Source organism: Trematomus bernacchii, unplaced genomic scaffold (genome assembly GCF_902827165.1).
Source record: "Trematomus bernacchii unplaced genomic scaffold, fTreBer1.1, whole genome shotgun sequence".
Classification (NCBI taxonomy): domain Eukaryota; kingdom Metazoa; phylum Chordata; class Actinopteri; order Perciformes; family Nototheniidae; genus Trematomus; species Trematomus bernacchii.
The window spans coordinates 14,006,633-14,029,451 of NW_022987714.1; the positions used below are offsets into that span (position 1 = coordinate 14,006,633).

Sequence of the window (22,819 nt, forward strand, 5' to 3'; positions counted from 1 at the left end):
AGGATTGGACGACGACATGCACGCGCTATGGATTGCGTAACCTGTGTGAAATGAATAAACTGTGCCAGGTGTGTCGTATGCACACTAAATAGGCTCAGCAGTTAACACACCTTTATTATATATCCTCCTGAGAGCAACTGCATCCGTCTGCCATGAACCCTACAGAAACCTACCTGTTAGTTTTGGCCCATAGTGGCCTCCATTTGTGTCGTGTAAAATGGGGGAAATAAAAAGTTAGCAAATCCCCATCTCCTCCTCAGAGGACATTCATAGTTTTAGGTCAAATAATTATTACACTGCTCTGAAACTCACTACACTAACTCCTAAGATGTTCCCTTACTCACAACACTGGTAATTACAAAATTAACCATTTCTCTTTCAATAAATAAATAGTGCTTGTGTTGATGGACGCCATTTTGAAATACAATGAAATACATATTTGGGGTGGGACACAATAAATAAAGCTTCGCCAGTTTATAACCGATGAAACATGATGCTATCAGAATAATCACTTAGATGTGATGTATAGGATGCTACCAGAGATGGGGTCGTTACTAAAAAAAAGTAATATATTACATATTACATATTACTTTAAAAAAAAAGTAATATATTACACTACTTCGTTACTCTCTACATAAAGTAACTCGTTACTTTACTCGTTACTTTACTCGTTACTTTACTCGCAGGGCCGGCCCGCCCCTCCCTACAGGCAGATCACGCAGACTGCTAAAGTTTCAAATGTTCTCTTTAGTTCAGTTTCCATTGTCGCATAAGACTGATCCAGATAGCTCTGACCATGGCTGTCCTCTGTCTCCTGCTATCTGTATTTTGCGCAGTATATCTCTGAACGATGCGATGGTGATTCCACTGTGCAAATGGACAACATTTTCTCTACTATGAAGGATGCTACAAGCCTGTCCATCTCTGCTTTGGTTACCGGTAATTTTTGCTGCTTCGGAGTTGGCGGAGGCACACTCACAACATCCTCACTCTGGGTTCGGGGGTCCTTAGCTATTAGCTTCACTTTAGCATGTGTTCTTTGCAGGTGTTTGTTGAGGTTTGACGTGGTGTTTACAGCAGTGGATAACAGCTTCTGACCTGGGGCCTCATTTATAACGCCTTGCGTAGGATTGACGTAGGAAGGTTGCTTACGTAGTACAAAGCACAAAAATAGGTATATACATTTTCCGCCATTTTCCGATTCACAAAACATTGCGTACCGGCGAGGGAAGTGCGTACGGTACTCCCTACGCCTGTTTACCTTGATAAATCACAACCGACTCGTAACGCCCATATTTGCCTATACATAGTCAAAGAAACGCCCATTCATTCATTCATTTTGACTGACTGCATGAAGAAGATCGCAGGAAATTACGATCGAACAGCTAAAAAAGACATCTCACACCGTGTCAGATTTTGGTTATTGTGGGGAGGTCGAGATAAATCATATTGTTTGGTGGATGCAGTTTGAACCAGAGTAGCAGCATGGAGGTCGGATCGTCACCAAAATAAATAAATAAGTGGTCCGAAAAAAGTTAATGGCAAAAAAAATACACATAACCTTCCTCAGGCAGTGTGTTTGTCCCGGGGACAGGAGACACCCCCTTGATGAGAAACTGTAAGAAATGATCGGGGAATCCCTCCGGAGTGGAGTCATGACGACTGGATCTGAATTATTTTTGTTGTATTCGGTGGTTTGTGTTCCAGCTGTCGATCAGCAACTATATATCCATAATCCACCAGTTAAAGGAAATACAACTAATGGATTGTGTTATATTAGCTGTACAATTTACCATATATGGTGTTCTTATCCATACCTCCTGAGCGACTTATCAACAAACGGCATAAAACACGATTAAACGTGATAGTATATAAAACCATGCTCGTATCTACAACCTATAGAAATGCAAAACGGCGTCAGTTTAGACGTAATTCTGTCCTCCTGCTTACCGCATCATTTATGAGAAAACATTTCATAACATTAACACAACATATTCGAGGTGGTTTTAAATAGCATATCCGTATTTATTTATTTCTCCAAGTTATGTTTTTGTGTGCACTGAGGAGTCTCAAACAGGCGTTTGTTTAATCATTTAAAGATGGCTTTAATCAATGTTTGAAAATGAATTCTTCATATTTGATAAATGAGAGGTAACATTTTATTTATGGTATTATTTCCACATATTTCTCTCCATTCTTCCTTCTGCCAACGGTGTCGCAGTTTCTCGTCTCTCCCGTTTGTGTGCTTAGTGCGTACGCATGGGTTAGAGTTTGCGTGGAGGACAGCACATTTTCCCGTCAAGTTAGTATTTTATAAATCGCAAACATTGCTAGAAACTGGCGTACGCCATTTTTTGAGCGTATATCCCTTTATAAATGAGGCCCCTGGACACAGTTTGCACCTCACCGTCACATTCCTGTCTATTCTTCGGACGAACTCAAAATAATGGGCATACCTCCACCCATGGGCGTCGCAGCCATTATATAAGGGTGGGACAAGTCCCCCCCACTTTTTCAAATGATTAGTTTAGACCCCCCCACTTTTACTATGCGGAAAGTCCGTGAATCGGTCTATCCACTCGCCGCACTTTGTAGAGCGCTGTGTCAGTGCTTCACTATCAAATGAAATCCATTCCACTTGCTTATTGAGAGAATGCCCAAATCAATGAAACTCCGTACCATGTTTTCACTGCTACTTTGTACCAAGGCAGATTCTCACATAGCGCGCGCATGTTCAAGGAGTGTTGTCATAGTTGGACAGCTCAGGGGCCTCATTTATAAAGGGATATACGCTCAAAAAATAGCGTACGCCAGTTTCTACGCAATGTTTGCGATTTATAAAATACTAACTTGACGGGAAAATGTGCTGTCCTCCACGCAAACTCTAACCCATGCGTACGCACTAAGCACACAAACGGGAGAGACGAGAAACTGCGACACCGTTGGCAGAAGGAAGAATGGAGAGAAATATGTGGAAATAATACCATAAATAAAATGTTACCTCTCATTTATCAAATATGAAGAATTCATTTTCAAACATTGATTAAAGCCAATCTTAAAATGATAAAACAAACGCCTGTTTGAGACTCCTCAGTGCACACAAAAACGTAACTTGGAGAAATAAATAAATACGGATATGTTATTTAAAACCACCTCGAATACGTTGTGTTAATGTTATGAAATGTTTTCTCATAAATGATGCGGTAAGCAGGAGGACAGAATTACGTCTAAACTGACCAACCCAGTATCACGGCAAGACGTGAACATGTGACGATCTACCATGCTGGGAGACGTGAATATGTCACGGTTTCGTCCCTTCAAACGTGACAGTTACACGGTATTGTTAACATGGCCCAACCAGTGGAGAAATACCCGGAAGTGCCAAGCAAATGGTCTACCGCGCCTATTGGTCGGTTTTTATTGTCAAAATGAGATGTTTTTAATTTATTTTTTAATCGTCACACTTGATTTCGCCGATTTTCTTGTTGCCCTAGCTGGTCGACACCTCTTTTAGCAGAAACAAAGGCTACATTAATGTATTAAATCGATGTTAATCCATGTGTGTGGATCATAGACTGGTGTGGATGTGGAATTAACGGACGTGACGTTGTGCGATTGCGTTGCCAGGCAACGCAATTTACAAACTCTTCAACTACAACCCTAATTATATTTTAAAACATTTTAGAAGGCCTCACGAAATACTTTAATGTAAATTAAAATGTAAATGTGAAGGGATGTGTGTAATGTGGTGATTGACATTATTCACCCACGGATCTATGGGTTGGGGTTATTGTTCCGCACGGACATTTTAGTTAACCGGACTTACTGTTGATGTGAAATCCGAAAACATTTTTTTAAATAAAATAATACTTTATTCCGAGTTTGCTTACTTTTCTGTTTGGAGGTCATCACATAACGGCATTGTAATACACGGTTCGGCTGCATTAAATATTACATATCTGCCGTAGTTCTGTATTTATAGAGCCCTGATGAGAAGACTTCTGGACAAACAGGAAGCACTGCCGCCAAAACTGAAAACGTGACGTGGATCATAAATATATCAGCAATTAAACAACATCTTACATTTCTTTTCACACAATAAGTCTCCTTGCAGTATCAATACTAATTCGGCTGACTTTTATATTTGATCCAATTGGTAGATAGGCTGTATTTACACCATAACGGTGCACAGCTGATAGAAAGGCACATCTAGTGGTTAAAGCACGTTATTGAATTGTATTATTTATTATTTTTCACAAAAATGAAACCATCAATAGCAGAAACAGTATTAACTGTAAAACACCCAAAAAAAAAAGATCATTAGTGGTTTTGTTTTATATAAATTTTAAGGATAATAATAGCAATGTAACACTGTCTATGACACTTACTGTATAACACTGATTTGAAAAACATACAGAAAAAACTAATTCACTGCCCTTAATAAAGTATTTAAATATACATTTCAGGTGTGCTGTTTTGTTTAGATCATTGACATCTGGAGCTCTTTTAATGTCCTTTTTGATTATTGTTACACCAGGTCTTGTCAAAACCTTTATTCCATATTCAATATCCATTACTAAACAAAACAGCAATTCTGCTCCACTACAATTCAGAGGTTAACCTGGTATTTTTACTCCACTACATTTATTTTAGTTACTTTGCAGATTCTGATTAATGATGTGAAATATAAACAACCCTGAAATCAGGCTTTAGTTACACCTGAGTAAAATTCAGGGAAAGGTGATTGTCAAGTGCCAACAATCAGGAGAGATATTTGATAGTTGCTGCTTGAGAAGACTAAACATTTATCTGCAGATCCCTATAAAGTATATTCATTACTCGTTATTCTCTACTAATAGTTAATTAAAGACTGTATATAATGGCTATTTTGCATATCCCTTTCAAGATTTCAAGATTTTCTAAGGTTCATTGACATATCATATACACAACTAATTCAATAACGTGCTTTAACCACTAGGCGGTGCACACAAGGTACACACAGCCATAATAACTTTGTATTATTAATGTAGGACACTTGTGTATGTATAACATCTGAAGATGTGTAGTTTTATTCATGTTTTCACATAATTGTACAGGATATTGCTATATTATTTCACATGTTTTACTTATATCTGATTTGTAAAACATCACAGACAGAAAGGTATATCCGTCATTTAACAGTAAGCTATTGAAATTCTGAATCCATAGATGTGTCTCCCATCACCCAAATCCCCTGACTATTCTCTCAACTCAGTATTTACATTCTTATATTCAAAGAAAATCAGTAATATCTTTAAAAACGACAAGTCCTTTTATATCAGCTGTGCACCGTTATGGTGTACAACGTATTTTTTTTTCCGGATTTCACATCAACAGTAAGTCCGGTTAACTAAAATGTCCGTGCAGAACAATACCCCCAACCCATAGATCCGTGGGTGAATAATGTCAATCACCACATTACACACATCCCTTCACATTTACATTTTAATTTACATTAAAGTATTTCGTGAGGCCTTCTAAAATGTTTTAAAATATAATTAGGGTTTAGTTGAAGAGTTTGTAAATTGCGTTGCCTGGCAACGCAATTTACGTGCACAACGTGGACAACGTCACGTCCGTTAATTCCACATCCACACCAGTCTATGATCCACACACATGGATTAACATCGATTTAATACATTAATATAGCCTTTGTTTCTGCTAAAAGAGGTGTCGACCAGCTAGGGCAACAAGAAAATCGGCGAAATCAAGTGTGACGATTAAAAACATCTCATTTTGACAATAAAAACCGACCAATAGGCGCGGTAGACCATTTGCTTGGCACTTCCGGGTATTTCTCCACTGGTTGGGCCATGTTAACAATACCGTGTAACTGTCACGTTTGAAGGGACGAAACCGTGACATATTCACGTCTCCCAGCATGGTAGATCGTCACATGTTCACGTCTTGCCGTGATACCGGGTTGAAACTGACGCCGTTTTGCATTTCTATAGGTTGTAGATACGAGCATGGTTTTATATACTATCACGTTTAATCGTGTTTTATGCCGTTTGCCAAGACTTGATAAGTCGCTCGTAAAACACAGGAGGTATGGAAACTAAGAACACCATATGTGGTAAATTGTACAGCTAATATAACACAATCCATTAGTTGTATTTCCTTTAACTGGTGGATTATGGATATATAGTTGCTGATCGACAGCTGGAACACAAACCACCAAATACAACAAAAATAATTCAGATCCAGTGTTAGGATGCGTGGAAAGGGTAGGACCCAAATGCAGACTACAATAAAAGGTAAAAAGGTCTATAAACAAAAAGCGAGCTTTATTTTAAAAGCTGAACAAAAACATGGCATGAAACACATAGGTAGCACAAAAACTGACCGTGACTGACATGGAGGGAGACAAGACTAAATACAGAGAGGGGTAATCACAAGACAAGACACAGCTGGGGTAAGGGAGGCAGAAACACAAGGGCAACAGGTGAACACAATCAGACACACCAGGGAAACTAACGACAGGAAGGCAAACACAGGAAGAAGGAACAGAGAAGACACAAGGAGGAAAACATTTCAAAACAAAAGGTGGAAAATGAAAACATAAATACAAAACCGTAACAGAACCCCCCCCTCAAGGGACGGATTCCAGACGTCCCAAGAAAACCCCCAAAAGTCCAAAACCTCTAGAAGGGTGGGCGGAGGGGGCCCGGAGGAGGGACGCACAACCAGGACCAAAAGGGTGGGTGGAGGGGGTCCGGAGGACGGGCCCGGAAGGGGTGCCGGGCGGATGGCCCGTGGGCAAGGCAGAGTCCAAAAAGGGGCGAAGGCCACAGCGGGCGAACTCAGGGGCCCGGGCATGAGAGCGAAGGCAGTGGCTGGAAGAGTCAGGAGGCCGGGCTCGAGGGCGAAGACCACGGCTGGGGAACTCAAGGGGCCGGGCTCGAGGGCGAAGGCAGCGGCTGGAAGAGTCAGGGGGCCGGGCTCGAGGGCGAAGACCACGGCTGGGGAACTCAGGAGGCCGGGCTCGAGGGCGAAGACCGCGGCACTCAGGGGGCCGGGCTCGAGGGCGAACAAGAAGGCGTCGACGGGACAGCTCCGGAGGAGGGGCAGGAAGGCGCTGACGGGACAGCTCCGGAGGCCGGGCAGGAAGGTGCTGATGGGACAACTCCGGAGGACGGGCAGGAAGGCCATGACGGGACAGCTCCGGAGGCCGGGCAGGACCCGTTGTCGGCCAGACAGGAACCGGAGCCGACGGAACAGGCGTAGACGGGATCCTGGACATGACATGGACTGGTGTCAATGGGACCCCGGATGGAGCAAGGGCTGGTGTCGACTGGACCTCCAACGGAACAGAACATGGAGCTGGCAGGACCCCCGGCGGGACAGGTGTCGGCGGGACCCCCAACAGGACAGGATATGGTGTAGGCAGGAAATCTGGTGGAGCAGGTGTCGGCGGGACCCCCAACAGGACAGGATCTGGTGTTGGCAGGAAACCCGGCGGAGCAGTAGTCGGCGGGACCCCCAACGGGACAGGACATGGGGTTGGCAGGACCCACAGCTGAACAGGTGTCGGCAGGACCCCCAACGATACTGGACGTGGAGTTGGCAGGACCCTCAGCGGAACCCCCAACGGCACAGGACATAGGGTTGGCAAGACCCCCGGCAGAAGAGTAGTCGGCGGGACCCCCAATGGGACAGGACATGGAGTTGGCAAGACTCCTGGCAGGAGAGTAGTCGGCGGGACCTCCAACAGCACAGGACATAGGGTTGGCAGGACCCCCGGCAGAAGAGTAGTCGGCGGGACCCCCAATGGGACAGGACATGGAGTTGGCAAGACCCCCGGCAGGAGAGTAGTCGGCGGGACCCCCAATGGGACAGGACATGGAGTTGGCAAGACCCCCGGCAGGAGAGTAGTCGGCGGGACCCTCCAACAGCACAGGACATAGGCTTGGCAGGACCCCCGGCAGAAGAGTAGTCGGCGGGACCCCCAACGGGACAGGACATAGGATTGGCAAGACCCCCGGCAGAAGAGTAGTCGGCGGGACCTCCAACGGCACAGGACATAGGGTTGGCAGGACCCCCGGCAGAAGAGTAGTCGGCGGGACCTCCAACGGTACAGGACATGGGGTAGGCATCGGCCGGAGAGCCAACAGGAGACGAGGTGCTGTTGTCGGCCGGACCACCGACAGGACACGAGGGGCTGGAGTGGGCCGAACCACTGACAAAACACGGGGGGTTGGCGTCGGCCGGGGAGCCAGTACTGGAGCCGAAACTGGAGCCGGAACCATGGCTGCTGGGGCCGGAACCATGGCTGCTGGGGCCAGATCTGGAGCTGGAACCACTGGAGCACGGGCTGGAATCTTGGTCTTGCGTCTCCTAGAGATTCTTTGGAGGATCTGTGGGCCTCCCCAGGCCTGGTCATACCCCAGGAAAGGGTTAGAGGCTTCAGACAAGTCCTCAGGACTACTTGTGAAAAGTTGTAGCCACTCAGGCAACATGCTCCTAAGCCAGGGCTGGCGAGCAACCTCCTGACGTGCCTCCTTCAACGCAGCCTCTCTACCACGTCTAGAAGAGGCGCCATTCCAAGTATAAAAAATGTACTCCAGAGAGTACCCAAGACATTCTGCCTGTAGAGCAAAACGATCCGAGTCTGCTGAGTCCAAAGCTGGTCGGTTCATTCTGTTAGGATGCGTGGAAAGGGTAGGACCCAAATGCAGACTACAATAAAAGGTAAAAGGTCTATAAACAAAAAGCGAGCTTTATTTTAAAAGCTGAACAAAAACATGGCATGAAACACATAGGTAGCACAAAAACTGACCGTGACTGACATGGAGGGAGACAGGAAAAACCAACAATGAACCGACAAGGCACACAGGGGAAGACAAGACTAAATACAGAGAGGGGTAATCACAAGACAAGACACAGCTGGGGTAAGGGAGGCAGAAACACAAGGGCAACAGGTGAACACAATCAGACAATCAGACACACCAGGGAAACTAACGACAGGAAGGCAAACACAGGAAGAAGGAACAGAGAAGACACAAGGAGGAAAACATTTCAAAACAAAAGGTGGAAAATGAAAACATAAATACAAAACCGTAACATCCAGTCGTCATGACTCCACTCCGGAGGGATTCCCCGATCATTTCTTACAGTTTCTCATCAAGTTGGTGTCTCCTATCCCCGGGACAAACACACTGCCTGAGGAAGGTTATGTGTATTTTTTTTGTCATTAACTTTTTTCGGACCACTTATTTATTTATTTTGGTGACGATCCGACCTCCATGCTGCTACTCTGGTTCAAACTGCATCCACCAAACAATATGATTTATCTCGACCTCCCCACAATAACCAAAATCTGACACGGTGTGAGATGTCTTTTTTAGCTGTTCTATCGTCATTTCCTGCGATCTTCTTCATGCAGTCAGTCAATATGAATGAATGAATGGGCGTTTCTTTGACTATGTATAGGCAAATATGGGCCTTACGAGTCGATTGTGATTTATCAAGGGAAACAGGCGTAGGGAGTGCCGTACGCACTTCCCTCGCCGGTACGCAATGTTTTGTGAATCGGAAAATGGCGAAACATTTATGTACCTATTTTTGTGCTTTGTACTACGTAAGCAACCTTCCTACGTCAATCCTACGCAAGGCGTTATAAATGAGGCCCCTGATCTGTTGTATGAAGCGATGCCGGTAGCGGAGGTAAGGCACACACACCAAATGTTCAGGAAATGGTTAATACAGCGAAAATCAAAGCTGACGATCTCTTGGTTTGATATGTTTTCTCCCCCAGACAACATGGACATAAGAACATTTTTTTCAAAGAAGAGGAAAGTAAGTCATCAGCTGGTAGCAGTTAATCAGTTAACAGTGATGGCGGCGTCTCAATTCTGGAGAGGAGTTTCGTCTTTATGTCATGATAGAGAAATACAAATACTGAATAGTTTAGATTAGAAAAGGCATCGAAATGCCAGGTTACTAGTATTTATCATGTAAACAGGGAACATGAATAACCCGATCTCTCTGTGCTCATGTAAACACCATATCCCCAATATGATCATAACCAGGATAATACTCATAAACGGCTTACTGATGTCCATGTAGAGACGCAGTCAGTGTGTTTTACTGGAGCCTCAGTTCGATAAGAGATTATTTTCTGAGTTCTTTAACTTAGGTACTCTCTCTCAAAATGGTAATGTGCATTATGTTTTAATTATACTTCTTATCATTCAGAAGCTTTTTGTGTGTGTTTATGTTTTACTGAGTGCTTATAGGCTATTTCCATCCCAGTATTCAGTTAACTATTTATTTTCTGTGCACATTACATAGCATATTCTACCTACTGCTTGGGACTTTGAGTCTTCAAAATGTCCAAGGTCACAGACTGCGACTTACTTTAGAGTCAGTTGTATTTACATTCAGTATGACTTGTTATGATTCAATGTGAAAGAGTATACTGCTCAATAAATAATGATCACTTCACCACCTCTCTTGACATCTAGGCAGTGAGTCAGAGGCAGAATACAGGGACAGAGAGAGAGGTCCATTGCTGAGGTGAGTGATGAAAGGGAAATGACAGTTGAGAGTAAATTGTGATGTGGACTCTCATCTCAGGATTTTAAGGAAATCAGTGGGGATATTGAACAGGAAACATTTCAGTCAAGGGGCATCATATGACCAATATAGACAGAAGAGCAACATTTATTTGAACATTTAAGTCAATGATACCATTCCTAGGTGAACTTAACATCTGTATGGAGTCAGATCAGTCTCAATATTAATAAATGCTCACAGAAGGATTCACAAATGTATTTTGCGATTTATATATAAATGACTCTCCACAACAATATCTCTCAATGCACTCACAAATAATTATTGTTGTATATAAATGTACAAAAAATGGGCATTTAAACTGCTTTTTATTAATTCAAAGACGGCTCTGAATTAATAATCAAATATGTTTCCTTTCTTTACTACTGGATGAAATTACAAAATGTACCCATCATTTTCCTCATGCTAGTATAGCCACATAAAAGTATCAAACCACCTGTTAAAATGCACCAGAATACAGGAAATCTATATTTTTTTCCACCCCCACACCCCCCGTTAAAAATGTTACTTTGTAACGCGTTACACCCAACTCTGGATGCTACACAGGTCACTGTAAAGATAAAGTGTCAGAGGAGAAATAAGCAAGCTTAGTTGCTCCAGGGAGAATGTCCTTGTAATTAGTAATTGTAAGTCGCTTTGTATAAAAGCGTCAGCTAAATGAAATGTAATGAAAAATGTAAGATACAGGCTCTGTTTAATCGCCATGTAGGTTCTCTTTTATTGCACACTCAAGACAATATCAATAACGGCATCACGCTGTCCCAGGTGTGTCGTATGCATGTAAATACAAGTTAAAAGTTTTAGTGTAAATAGAAGTTAACATTTTCAATATAAAATAAAGTGTCAGTAGTATCAAAAACAATATATATATATAAATAATAACAATATTAGGTAGGCTCAGCAGCAGACACACCTTAGTGCAAAGTGAAGTGTCAGTATTAATAACAGTGGCATATATATATATATATAATCACAATAATACAAAATTAACTGTCCCAGGTGTAGGCAATTTGGGGTGAAGTGTCTTGCCCAGGGACACAACGACATGCTGACTGCAGTGGGGTTTGAACCTGTGCTCCCCTGATCCGAACAACAACGCACTAATTCACTGCACCACGCGCCTCCCAACAAGTCATTGTACAGTTTATCAACGACGACAAGTTTTTCTTTATTTTTTTTATTGAAGTCCTGTTGGATTTAATCAGCTCGCTTAGCACTGCCAGAAGCCCAGCCTGAAATGTATTTTGTTGTTTTGTTGCTCCACCTGGCGCGCCGACACCTCCACCTGGCGTGCAGCCTGGCACGCCGCCGAGTCAGCATGGCGTGGCATCACCATGAGCAGCTGGTCGTCCGATTCCTGGGCCTTGTGTGAATGCAGCAGCCGTTCGTCGTGCATCTCCTTGGCACGCAGGTCCTCATTCTCCTTCCTGACCATGGCATGGCGGTCCTCCATCGCCATGATGGTGTCAAGGAAGCTGTCATCCCGTGCCCGCTTTCCTAAGAGGAGAAATAAGTAGGTTGTCAACAGAGACAACATTGGACATGGTGCAGGCAGGGACAGTGTACAAAATGCAGGTGTAAAGTAGAAGATAAGATAGGATCAAATAATATAAAAATATATAAAAAATATTAAAAAAAAATTTGGATTTGACAAAAAATCCATAAAAAAATGTCATCTGTGGAAGCCGTAGTACTGTAAAAAGTACGACCAATCCGGCCCGGCTAAAATAACTGGATGGCCTACCTGCCTGTCAGCCTTCCATCTGTGCACAAACTTATCTCGTGCCCTCATTGGTCATGTGCACGCTTGTGTGTGTTGGAGGAGGGGCTCTATAAGGAAGTGGCAGATTTTCTCCGGTTGTGTATTTTCAAATTCTAGCGATCTCGAGCCGGTTTCTCAAACTTACCTACCCTACCTTTAACATATAGAATTAATGTTGCAAATGACACATTCAATTATAGCTACTACAATGTAAGTTATTGTTTATCTCTATTCATTCACTGTAGCCACAGAGGTAGCATGCTAATTGCTAACGTTATATTATCGTTTTATCCCGGAGGGGAAAGCTCACTAGTTTTCAATCCAGAGAGAAACACCTCGCCTGAAACACACGATTAGTGCCATGAGTTAGTGAAGTAAATTACAGAACATTGCACACTTATTCACAAGTCAAAACTTTTTTATAGCGGCCGAGAATAGCTAGCGAGCTAGCTAGATGTTATTAGCTAGCTCGGTTCCGGCCTGCTAACAGTGTTACCCAATTCAACCTAGCATTGCTAACTCGATCTACCGAGCAAATAAAAGTACATCTGAGACCAGTATTGTGCAGATTAAAACAGTGCATTGCATGTAGTTAATTTGACCTTCGTCGTGGTCCCTGCATGACTGCGCTGTGGACGGTTTCCAGGTCTGCTAACTTTGCTGAGCCACGGAAACGGCCTTCAGTAGAAGCTTCTGGATCGCGTCCTCCGAGTAAATCGGCAGAAGCGCCGACACATCCTCATCACTCCACCGCTCCGAGGATTTATTTAGTGTTGCTATAATAACTGCTTTCACAAAAGTAATCTCTTCGTTGGTGGCTGCGGCGCTGAGCTTTTAATGTGAGAAAATACAATGGCGGCCTTCAAAAAAAATTCAGAGACTCACGGGGCGTGGTTTGCATTCCGCACAGCCAATCACACGTATGAACTTTTCGAAAACGGCGTAAAAATGGTTCAATTAATTTAGTTCCTGGGGCTTTTTGGTGTGAACGCAAATATATCGTAGTTCTGATTAACTATTGTCGGAAAAGTACTCCGGTGTGAACGCGCTATTTGTTTATGAAGAAGGCGGCGAAGTTGCTACACTGCTTCTCAGTGGAGTCGGAGTGTAGAGGACTTTGGGGTTTGAGGAGGTGGTTTATGGTGGAGAAGAGTTGCTTGGAGTTTCCAGTACTGTTGTTGATGATGGAGGAGTAGTACTGGGACCGTGCATCTCTGAGGGACTGTGCGTAGGCCTTCTGGTGTTCACGATAGGCTAACCGGTGAACAGTGAGTCCTGAGGCCTTGAGCCGCCGCTCAAGGACACGCCCAGCTGTCTTCATTCTCCGCAGCTCGCCGGTGTACCAAGGGGCTGAGCACGAGAAGGTGACCATCCTGGTTTTGAGGGGGGCGTGCAGATCAAGGAGACTGTTAAGGGACTGGTTGTAATATGCAACTGACTCATTTACTGATGAGAAGTTGTCGGAAGAAAGATGCTGGAGGTCCAGGGTCATGGTGTCCGGGTTGATGTTCCTCAGGTTCCTGAAGCAGATTTGGCGTTTGGGCTTGCTGAGTGGGGACTGGAAAAAGAGCTCCATAGAGATAGTCTTGTGGTCAGACACCCCCCAGGTCATACACTAGCAGATGGGGGGCGGAGTTTGTGATGACCAGGTCGAGCGTGTGGCCCTTGGCGTGTGTGGGGACATTAACATGCTGTGTCAGATTGAGGCAGTCCAGAAGTAGCAGAAACTCAGTGGCAAAGTGGCAGGAGGGGGAGTCGACGTGAATATTAAAATCTCCAAGTATGATAATATTGGCAGAGGTTGTGCATAACGTAGTGAGAAGGTCTTGTATCTCTGGGATAAAAGCTGAATTGGGTTTGGGTGGCCGGTAGATCAGAAGTATTGTCAGGGCGAAGGGGGGTTTACATTTAAATGCAAGGCATTCAAAAGAGGACAATACAGGCAGGGGCAGGAGTGACAGTTCCAATTCCTTTCGGTAGATGACAGCTAGGCCTCCATCACGACCAGTGCTGCGGGCTTTCTCCAAGTAGCTGTAGCCAGGAGGGCAAGCTTCATTGAGGGTGGAGTAAACCACAGGTTTCCGTGAGGCACATGAAGTCCATTTTCTCATCAGTGATGTGGTCTTGAATGAAGGATGCTTTATTACTGAGGGATTTATTACACGTTTTCCAGACTCCTTCATGTGTGGCGGTCTCGCGATGCTCTCCGTGTATTCATACAGCGGTCTCGCGATGTTTCTGGCGCGATTTGACCCCGCCATGACCAGGCTCTGATGACGCGTCAGATGTGCGACACGACGGCAGACAGAGTGGATGGATGGAATTTCTGCATCTCCGTGCTGGGAATATACAGTTTGTCTTCTTCTTTGGCTTTGGTGGATATAGCGATGCCGACGAAGAAGTCCAAGTTGTTTAATGACTGAGGTGCAGGTTGGAGCGTTGGAGTGGTTGAAACTCAGGAGTTGGGGAATAGAAAACCTCAACATGTCGGGCGCCGAAGAAGTTTGGTAGCGGTGCTTAGCAGCGAGGGCTAACAGCAACGAGACAGCTGGAAGGCTATCCCGTTAGTATACCTCACGTCTGGAATGAAACAGAGGCTTGGGAGTCCGCCTGCTATCACACTAGTAGCGGGAGAGAGGGCAAGCAGTCAGCCGGAGATAGTCGGCGAATTTGGGCGATACAGCAGGTGAGTCCCGACAGCCGTCAGGTCCAAAACCGTCAATAATCACGAGGTTTAAGATATAAAAACACTTGTTAAACAGACTAAAAGTTTAGCCATATAACTATAGCTTAAAAGCAGATAAAAACTCTGAGGCGTAGGAGAAGCGGCGAACAAACAAGCGCCAGCGTCCTCTCCCCTTTCCTCTGTGTGTCTGACCTGATTTTATTGTGTATTCCTTGGATACTCTATTGATCTTTATCTTTTCTACTGTACGATTCTCTGGCTGGGGGGGGGGGGGGGGGGGCGCCAGCTAAAATCTCGCCTAAGGCAGCAAATTGTCTAGAGCCGGCCCTGAAACATAGCTGATCGTTTTTCTACACAATTTTTCCAATCTAGAAAAGCTGATTAGAAGTATATTTCAGGGGGTGCATGATACCCCCTTCTACCCCCCCAACTAGTTAAGCTATGTGTATTTTTTTTGTCATTAACCTTTTTCGGACCACTTATTTATTTATTTTGGTGACGATCTGACCTCCATGCTGCTACTCTGGTTCAAACTGCATCCAACAAACAATATGATTTATCTCGACCTCCCCAAAATAACCAAAATCTGACACGGAGTGTTCCTCAATGTCGAGGACGCTTCCTTTGTAGGACATGTCTTCCGAGTCAGGTCCTTCAGAGGCTAGGCAAGAATCCTTCCTAGCATCGGAGAACGAAGAATGGAACAGGCTTGCAAGTTTGCAGGTGTGCGTCATATGAGAGGCCCCGCCTTAAATTGAGCGCGATTTGTATTAAGACTCATAACTGATTTGCGAAGATGTACTTGAGTAACTGTATTTTGTAAAATGATCATCTCTCCAGGACAGAACCACTAAACTAACATAAAACGTTCTCCTTCTGTTTGCAGCCTTGAAAAAGTCCTGGAGGATAAGCAGCCATAAGAAAATCATAAAATCACCATCACCAATCAATAATAAAATGTATATTTCATTTCGAACAAATAATAAAAAAAATAATAACAAATGTGAAAAACAGAATACCGTATTGTTAGAATACAGTATTTATCAATATTCATAATCATATTTATATATTCAACACAAATATTCATAATAATAATAAATCATATGTGTCCGAAAAGGGAGCAGCAAAGGGAATGCTTATAATTCCCACCCCTTACTTACTGCTGATCAATGATTATCCTTTGAATCATTTCTGCAAGTTATTCCTACTTAAATAATATAAATGTATACATACATGTATATTAATTTCTCATCTTCAATCACCTTTCTTTCATTCTCATAGTTTTCCAAAAAAAGTGTTTCTGTACATCCTTTCCATTCATATATCATACTTGGTGCACATTGTAGCATAAACCACAAATATCAACAAAAGAGGCAAAGTCAAAACAAGGTTCATTTTAATTATTTATTTAGGTTGCAAAGGTCTCATTCAAACCTAATAGTCCATCTCTGGTGCGCACCAGACAACAGTTTGTTACATTGTTTCATTTCTCAGAAGGTTTGGTTTGCGTTCACACGGGCAAAACTCAAACGGACTATAAACTTTAAACACAAGTCATGTGCACATTTACTACGCCACTGAACATAGGCCTACTTACATTTAAACGTGTCCTGCCTGGATTCAGCCATTTTCAGATGGGGGAAATTGGTCCGTGCGCAAAGCATTGTGGGGATTTTAAGACCGCGGAGGATACACATGTGCATCCTCGAAATTTCCCGCTACGAAGTACGCCGGCCCTCGATAGAATTCCAAGTATGCAGGACATTGGAACAGTCCTTCGGCGGCACTCGATGACGGAGTACGCTTGAAATAGTGGCTCTGGAGCAGCTTTACTCGACATTGAGGGTGTTTCTCAATGTCGAGTACGCTTGCTTGGTAGCACATGTCTTCCGAGCGTCTTGCTTCAGAAGCGAGGCAAGAATACTTCCTAGCATTCGGAAAACGAAGAGTGGAACAGGCGAGCAAGTGTGCAGGTGTGCGTCATATGAGAGGCCCCGCCTTACATTTTCCGCCACAGATTTGGGGTAATTGGTCTGTGCGCAAAGCATTGTGGTGATTTTAAGACCGCGGGGTCTACACATGTGCAGCCTCGACATTTCTCCAAACGAAGTACGCCGGGCTCAGTAGAATTCCAAGTATGCTGGACATTGGAACAGTACTTCGGCGGCACTCGATGACGTAGTATGCTTGAAATAGTGGCTCTGGAGCAGCTTTACTCGAGATTGAGAAACACCCTGAGAAACACCCACCGGTGTGAGATGTCTTTTTTAGCTGTTCTGCCGTCATTTCCTGCGATCTTCTTCATGCAGTCAATCAAAATGAATATTAATACGGGGCATTTCTTTGACTATTTATAGGCAAATACTGTATGGGCGTTACATGAAGCCCGCAAAAGCTGCGCCGCATTTCGAGTTGATTGTGATTTATAAAGGGAAACCGGCGTAAGACGTGCGTGTGCAGTGTTTTATAAATCGGAATATTTTTGTGTGTATTTATTTGCTTTGTCCTACGTAAGCCACCTTCCCACGTGAATCCTACGCAAAGCTTTATAAATGAGGCCCCTGAAGAGCTGAATGGGATTACAAAAATGTGCAGCAGAGGGGCTCTTTACCAAGTAACAAGTTAATGTCCTTAAGCTGCCACATCATCAGTCTGAAGTTAAAGTTTTGGTCTGGAAAGCCATGCTGGTTAAGTGTGTCTTGAATTCAGAATAAATCACCAACAGCGTCACCAGCAAAGCCCCCCTACACCATCACACTTCCTCCTCCATGCTTCACAGTGGGAACCACACATGCAGAAACCATCCGCTCACCTTCTCTGCGTCTCACAAGGACACGGCGGTTGGAACCAAAAATCTCAAATTTGGACTCATCAGACCAAAGTACAGATTTCCTCTGGTCTAATGTCCAATCCTTGTGTTTCTTGGCGTCAAAGTGTGCAAAGCTGGAGAGCTGAGTGGGATTACAAAAATGTGCAGCAGAGGGGGCTCTTTTACCAAGTAACAAGTTCATGTCTTTAAGCTGCCACATCATCAGTCTGAAGTTTTGGTCTGGAAGGCAAGGGGAGGAAAATATAATCCTTCTATTTCCAAACTGTAGAAGGTTCGTTGGTCTAGGGGTATGATTCTCGCTTAGGGTGCGAGAGGTCCCGGGTTTCAAATCCCGGACGAGCCCTGTTTTTCAACTGTGACTTCAAAGCCTCAGGGTTGAAATGGACACAGTTAACAGTCTGTTGCTGCTAACAGATACAGTATCAATGCATTGTCTTACAGTCTACACTTCACTCACTAAAACAACTCACCAATATGGCAAATAAAGTGTTACATGGTTATGCCATCACCCGACCTACCAACCTTCTATCAATTGCTTAAGCACACAGTATAAATATGTGAAAACAAAAACACCATATTACAGACTTCAACTTAGTTAGATGTATGGCCTTGGCCTCCCTTAATACATCATCCTTTAAGTAACTCCATCACGTGTGGCTGTAGCATTTGCAAAATATTTAATTAAAAATGTGGCCAATACTACTACTAAATCTTTGAATCCTGAGTCAAAAGTGAGAGAATTAAGTAAGACTTTGAAGACAGTTCTTGAAGCTGTAAGAAATGTGAAATACTTAATTGTTGCAGTTTGGTGTTTCGTCACTTCATTTTGAAAACACCTCTATCCAGTAAAATGTTACATATTTATTTTACATAATGTAATAACAACATAATTACATCATTCATATATTTATGCAGCTTCCAGGGAGCTGTTTGGTAGTGTGCAGGAGAGAGCTTATCAAAAATACTTTAGATACAATTGGGTAGTATAATCTATACATTAGATCAACATTTAAAGAACATATTATATGATTTATATTTACAATCTAGATCTGGAAAGTACCTACAGTTGTTTAAAGAAATGCAGTGGAGTAAGGGTACAATAGATTCAACTTTATTTTCATATGCACAGTAGCTAAAATCAGTGGTGTAAAGTAACAACACAAGTACATTTACTCAGGTACTGTACTTGAGTACAATATAAATATTGTACTTTTACTCCACTATTTATTTAATATCTTATGATACTTTGCTGATATGGAATAATGATACAAAAATATGATCAACACTAAAATAAGACTTTAGTTACACCTGGATTAAATTCACAATCTACCCTAGAGTATACGAAGTAATTACAATGAGTTCCACCTTTACCAGCTGTGATAATAATACATCAATAAATATAATCATAACATATAATAAATATGATTCTGAAATGGGCCAGCAAAATTAGTACTTTTTGATTTGGCACTTTAACTTTTAATTGTAACAGAGAATACCTACACTTTGGTACTTCCACTTTTACTTAAGTACAAGATCTGGAGTACTTCGCCCAACTCTGGCTAAAATGTAGATATGGGAATGAAAGTCTTAAGTCCCAGGCTCCTCCATCAATGCAACATAATATATATAGGAAATAAAACAATTTTAAAAATATTGGAAGTGAACAAGTAAATGCAGGAGAGTATATACATCTACAGTACTAGTCAAAGTTTGGACACACCTTCAAATTCGAAGTTTTTTATTTATTTAAATGTTTTCTACATTGTAGATTTATACTGAAGACATCAAAACTATAAAAGAACACATATGGAATTATCTAGTAAACAAAAAAATGTTTAAAAAATCCAGAATATGATTTATATTTTGCTGGCTACTGCAGAATGCTGTGGTAGCCATGCTGGTTAAGTGTGCCTTGAATTCAGAATAAATCACCAACAGCGTCACCAGCAAAGCCCCCCTATACCATCACACTTCCTCCTCCATGCTTCACGGTGGGAACCAAACATGCAGAAACCATCCGCTCACCTTCTCTGCGTCTCACAAGGACACGGCGGTTGGAACCAAAAATCGCAAATTTGGACTCATCAGACCAAAGTACAGATTTCCACTGGTCTAATGTCCAATCCTTGTGTTTCTTGGCGTCAAAGTGTGCAAAGCTGAAGAGCTGAATGGGATTACAAAAATGTGCAGCAGAGGGGGCTCTTTTATCAAGTAACAAGTTCATGTCTTTAAGCTGCCACATCATCAGTCTGAAGTTAAAGTTTTGGTCTGGAAGGCAAGGGGAGGAAAATATAATCCTTCTATTTCCAAACTGTAGAAGGTTCGTTGGTCTAGGGGTATGATTCTCGCTTAGGGTGCGAGAGGTCCCGGGTTCAAATCCCGGACGAGCCCTGTTTTTCAACTGTGACTTCAAAGCCTCAGGGTTGAAATGACACAGTAAACAGTATGTTGCTGCTAACAGATACAGTATCAATGCATTGTCTTACAGTCAACACTTCACTCACTAAAACAACTCACCAATATGGCAAATAAAGTGTTACAAGGTTATGCCATCACCCAACCTACCAACCTTCCATCAATTGCTTAAGCACACAGTATAAATATGTGGAAAAAAAAACACCACATTACAGATAACTTCAACTTAGTTAGATGTCTTGGCCTCCCTTGATACATCATCCTTTAAGTAACTCCATCACGTGTGGCTGTAGCATTTGCAAAATATTTAATTAAAAATGTGGCCAATACTACTACTAAAATCTTTGAATCCTGAGTCAAAAGTGAGAGAATTAAGTAAGACTTTGAAGACAGTTCTTGAAGCTGTAAGAAATGTGAAATACTTAATTGTTGCAGTTTGGTGTTTCGTCACTTCATTTGAAAACACCTCTATCCAGTAAAATGTTACATATTTTTTTACATAAATGTAATAACAACATAATTACATCATCAATATTTATGCAGCTTCCAGGGAGCTGTTTGGTAGTGTGCAGGAGAGCTTATCAAAAATACTTTAGATACAATTGGGTAGTATAATCTATAACATTAGATCACATTTAAAGAACATATTATATGATTTATATTTACAATCTAGATCTGGAAAGTACCTACAGTTGTTAAAGAAATGCAGTGGAGTAAAGGGTACAATAGATTCAACTTTATTTTCATATGCACAGTAGCTAAAACTAGAGAATGCAATTCCTGAAGAAATTGCTAGTGGGAATGCTTTATGCTGAAAAGCTGACGCTAAACTGCTATGCTGAAATGTAATGTGTAAGAAGAAAGTGAAGAATTTAGATTGAAATGATACATGAACACTGGGGGCTTGAATGTGAGATGAGAGAAGAAAATAAAGTAAAAAAGCTTGGAAAAGCAGCAGAATATTTGAACTGCAAACTTTTGAACTAACTTGATGGTGAATGATCTGTCGCCATGCCAACGGCATGTTATGGCATCCCATAATACGCTTAGATGCGTTGATGGCTGCATCGTTACCAAACCTGTGAAGTTTTGGGCCATTTGGAGCATTTTCACTGAAGTTATGAGAAAACTGTGTTTCATGGCGAGCATTGTGTTGCCATGGCAACGGCATTTGAAGAAATCTCAAAACTGTCCCGTAGATGTCTTCACGGCTGGACTGTTAGCACACATGTGAAGTTTGAGCACTTTTTGAACATTTTCATAGGAGTTATAGCGACATCGTTTTATGGCGAGGGATGCGTTTCCATGGAAACGGCATATGATGAAACCCCATAATTGACGTAGAGCTGTTGAGGGCTGGACCGGTGATATACAAGCGAAGTTTGGGGGACGATCAGACCGTGTCCATTGGAGTTACAGCGACATCGTGTTTATGCCGAGGGATGCGTTTCCATGGAAACGGCATATGATGACACCCCATAATTGACGTAGAGCTGTTGAGGGCTGGACCATTAACCATTATCTGAAGTCTGCTGCTCTGAGCATGTCAGTTGGAGTTATGACATCATCGTGTTCCATGACACAGGTGTTTATATTTGAGCTAACGACGTGTCCAGAGATCGAAGGTTTCCATCGTGATCAGTGAGAGGAGAGCATTTTCATTGTTCTGAATGAGAGATAAACCTGTTACATGTGAACGTTTTGTTGAAGAACCGTAACAGATATCGGTGAAATTTCAAAGCGTGAAGTATGTCAAGGAACTTGAGCATCTGAAGTGTACTTTTTGTGTACTTTCGGGTTAATAATGTGGCCTTTTTGGCAGATTAACAAAAGGTGTGCGGCTGCTGTGGTGGGGAAAGGTGAGGCTGAATTTACAATGGAGTTTAATGGAGACATGTTGAAAGTTTTTGTCACTTCTTGCCCTCAAGAGGCATTTTGTTTAATTATTTTTGCTTAATTTTTTCTTTATCTTTCAAGCTACGAGATGTTTTCCTACGTTTGTCATGAAAAGTTATGTCTCAGGAATGTAGGGTTTGGGAATTATGGCAGGTTTAAAAGAAAATATGAAGGCAAAATTAAATCTGTCCTCCACTCTAGCTGTGACATCACGCACTCTAAAATCTGAAGAAGGCCTCTTTACCAAGGTCTGAACAATGTTTAATATCTCTAAAAGTGAGAATCAGATTTAAAATTTGTGTTACACGAATAATGTCAGAAAGATGTGTAACATTTTAAAGTTGGAATGAGGTTTCTGAGTGAATGTATGAAGGAGCAGTTAGCAGTTGAAGAAGGAGCAGTTAGCAGTTGAAGTTGCATGAAGATTGTTGAAGTCTGAAGATTTCTCCATTGACTTCCATGTTAAAAATGTGATGAATTATGGGATGTATCTCTGGAATTATGAAAGTTATGAATGATAAAAGTAATAGCCATTGATTCCCGACCGAGCTGAACGTTTTGATGTTTGAACAGAGTTTCTGTGATGTTCAATGCGGGAGGAGAAGTGGCGCAAAAT

General features: G+C 42.5%; 2 non-coding genes across 2 annotated transcripts; both read left to right on the forward strand.

The window, feature by feature from the left end:
* Positions 1 to 18,162: 18,162 nt before the first annotated feature.
* trnap-agg lies at positions 18,163 to 18,235 on the forward strand. The gene has a single exon. It is a non-coding gene; the product is annotated as a tRNA-Pro (tRNA).
* A 1,976-nt stretch (positions 18,236 to 20,211) lies between these two features.
* On the forward strand, positions 20,212 to 20,283 carry trnap-agg. Its single transcript has one exon. It is a non-coding gene; the product is annotated as a tRNA-Pro (tRNA).
* Positions 20,284 to 22,819: the final 2,536 nt, after the last annotated feature.